At 40.8% G+C, this 3,569-nt stretch overlaps 1 non-coding gene across 1 annotated transcript; it reads left to right on the top strand.

Moving 5' to 3' along the window:
• Positions 1 to 992: 992 nt before the first annotated feature.
• On the top strand, positions 993 to 1,096 carry LOC112699598 (small nucleolar RNA R71). The gene has a single exon (XR_003152543.1). It is a non-coding gene; the product is annotated as a small nucleolar RNA R71 (small nucleolar RNA).
• Positions 1,097 to 3,569: the final 2,473 nt, after the last annotated feature.

The following is a 3,569-nucleotide window of genomic DNA, read 5'->3' on the forward strand; positions in this document are numbered from 1 at the left end:
TTTGCAGTTCCTTGGCTTGCTCAGTTTCACTTTCCTGCTTAGCTTCTTCCACACCTTCCTTCAAGATTTCTGGCTCCTATTCTGAGGGTCTGATTCCTTCTTCTTCTGAGACTTCCTTCAATATGGTGATGGCCTTGCATTCTTCCCATCTCACTCCCTTTTGTCCCCCTTTAGGATTCTTTTCTGTGTCACTAGGGAACACTGCAGTTGACTTGGGGGCCTGTTGAGATAGCTCTCCTACTCGAGACTCCATCCTCTTGAATTTTTCACCATGGTTCCTTAAGGTAGATCTCACATCATCCCTAAAGCTTTTCAACTCACTTATGTCCTGACCCATGTTTGCAAGCATTCCTTCTATCCTGTTTAATTGATCTTGAAATTGTTGGTTCGGATTAGGTTGGGCAGGTTGATTATTTTGGCCATGATATGGTGGTTGGGAGTAAGTGTTTTGTGTGGCTTGGTATGATCTTTGGTTGGAGTTTTGGTATGTGGAATTGTTATGTTGGTTGGGGTTGTAAGGTTTGTGGTTTTGTGGTTGGGTTTACTGGTTTCCCCACCTAAAGTTTGGGTGGTTTTTCCAGCCTGGGTTGTAAGTGTTGGAATGTGGATCATATGGTTGCCTTTGTTGATTTCCCACATAGTTGGCCTCTTCCCAATCACCTCCTTCAGTGCTTACTTCCTCTTGATCTTGTGTGTGTATTGCAGCCACTTGATTTGTTTCTAATTTCCTGGTGAGCTCTGCTAGTTGCTTGGCAAACACCTTGTTTTGGGCTAGAATTGTATCAACATGGTTCAGCTCCATGACCCCCTTAGTGTTGTGTCTCTCTGAAGCATAGTAGTACTCATTCTCAGCCACTGTCTCAATCACTTCAATGGCTTCTTCCACAGTCTTTTTCCTGTTCAATGAACCTCCTGATGAATGGTCTACAGCCTTCCTTGATTCATAAGAAAGTCCATCATAGAAAATATGCAATTGCACCCAGTCATGGAACATGTCTGGTGGGCATTTCCTTGTCAAATCCTTGAACCTCTCCCATGCCTCGTAGAGAGTTTCACCATCTTGTTGTCTAAAAGTCTGAACCTCAGATCGAAGCCTATTGACCTTTTGTGGGGGGTAGAAACGTGCCAGAAACTTGCTTTCCACCTCATCCCAGGTTGTTAGGCTCCCCCTTGGGAATGATTCCAGCCACTTAGCTGCCTTGTCCCTAAGTGAAAATGGGAACAAGAGCAGTTTATAGGCATCTTCCTGGACTCCATTGGACTTCACAGTGTCGCAAATTCTTAGGAATTTTGTGAGATGTTGGTTTGGATCTTCATTAGCACTCCCACCAAATGAACAATGATTCTCCACCAGTGATATTAGCTGTGGTTTGAGTTCAAAATTGTTGGCCTGAATGGGTGGTTTCTGAATGCTGCTACCACAATTCCCGGAGGTTGGGTTTATGTATGAACCAAGAACCCTCCTCTCGGGAATGGCATTGTTTCCATCAACTCTCTCATGGTTGTGAACTCCTCTATCCATGTTGAGATCTAGAGCTTCCTCAAAATTGTCCTCAGATTCTCCTTCAGATTCTTCTTCTCCCAGTACTTTCTTCCCTCTTGCTTCCCTTCTAAGTTTATGAAGGGTCCTCTCTGGATCGGTATATGGAGGAGTTGATGTCTCTCCTCTCCTACCTGTCATACAAGAACACAGCACAGGCAACAAACAAGTGAAATACTCTTGGTTAATGGAAGAGTATGATTAGAGCAGTTGAGGAATTAATTCAAATAGTTAGTGAGTCAGTGAGTTAGTTGCTTGAATTTAAAGGAATAAAGAAAGAAAGCAAGTAACAGAGTGCAGAAATTAAAATTCAACAAGTAACTTGAACTGAATTAACAAAACAAGAAAAATGCTCAATCTAGTTAACTTCCAATTTGAGAATTGTCAATCGAAAACCAATCCCCGGCAACGGCGCCATAAACTTGATGCTACGATTTTAGGAAATTGCACGATCGGCAAAAATTCCTTCCGGCAAGTGCACCGGTTATCGTCAAGTAAAAACTCACAATAGAGTGAGGTCGAATCCCACAAGGATTGGTTGAGTGAGCAATTCGGATTAGAAGTGTGTTCTAGTTGAGCGGAATCAAGATTTAGATGAGAATTGCAGAATCTTAAATTGCATGAATTAAAGAGCGAGAAGCTAAATTGCTGAAATTAAAAAGGGATCGGGGTGATTGCATGAATTTAATTGCAGAATGTAAAGAGAAAGTGGTAGATCAGAAATGGGGAATTCATTGGGTTTCAGGAGATATTGAGATCTCCGAATCAAAACATTTTTATCCCTTCCTCAACCAATGCGTTCATTGAATTTTGCTTGGCAATCTTATATGATTGGATCCCAATCCCTTGGCTCACCAATTCTCTCTAAAAACAAACAAATTCCCAATCCCTTGGTTTAAATGTTCATAAGAAGAGATGACGCTCGATCACTGATTATACCACACAGTTTCATGAACCACAATTTGGTAGGATTACATGTCACAATATCCATCCAAACCCCAATCCAATTCACTGTGAGAAAACTTCTCTAGCATGAATCCTCCATTCCTTTCCCAAGGTTCCGAAGGATTCCAATTATGGATAGTTTCTTTCCCAAGACAACTAACCAATGGAATTAGATCGAGAAGCTTTCTAACAAAAATTCAAGAGAAAAGATTGAAGAAGAAGATAAAAACTATTATTGATTCATTGAATTACAATAGAGCTCCCTAACCCAATGAAAGGGGGTTTAGTGAGTCATAGCTCTGAATTCAATTACAAAAAGTATGAAAACTAGAAAAATGATCCCCCATTCTCCCTAACTAACTTAAATTCTATCCTATTTATACACTTTCTAAATTGAGCTTCTGTTGTGTTTCTTGGGCTTTGAGGCCTTTCCCTGATTTCCTTTTGCTTTGGGTTTATGATCCATAATCCTGATGAGGCTGCTGATCCAATTCTGTAACATTCATTGAGCCAACTTAGTGATAATCAAGTAATGACACATGACTCAACAAATTGAAATTCCAGACTCATCAATTCTTCAGGCCCAATCCCATAAACCATGATATTCAATTGGGTTTCATACCAGAGTACGTTTAAGTTAATGTTTGTGCTCAAATGCTAACTTAAACTGCAATATCTTTGGCCCAGAAACCTTTTCAAATAGTGGCGTTTAAGTTGCAGTTTAAGCTTAAACTGCAACCTAAACGCCAGACACTTCCAGTGATGCCTTTTGTGGAAGCACGTTTAAGTTCCAGTTTAAGTTTAAACTGGAACTTAAACGTTGGACACTCCTGGAGGTGGTATAACTCAAGCACGTTTAAGCTTCAGTTTAAGGTTAAACTGAAGCTTAAACGTGGAAATGGAAGAAAGCAACCCTGGAGGGTAAAGTAGTCGAACACGTTTAAGCTTCAGTTTAAGGTTAAACTGAAGCTTAAACGTGGAAATGGCTCCCTGGTGCATTTCTCATTTCTGGCGTTTAACTTCCAGGTTAAACGCCACTTTCAGCCTTTCCTCAGCTTTCATGATTTTGGCGTTTAAGCTCCAG

Source organism: Arachis hypogaea, chromosome 6 (genome assembly GCF_003086295.3).
Source record: "Arachis hypogaea cultivar Tifrunner chromosome 6, arahy.Tifrunner.gnm2.J5K5, whole genome shotgun sequence".
NCBI classification, from domain to species: domain Eukaryota; kingdom Viridiplantae; phylum Streptophyta; class Magnoliopsida; order Fabales; family Fabaceae; genus Arachis; species Arachis hypogaea.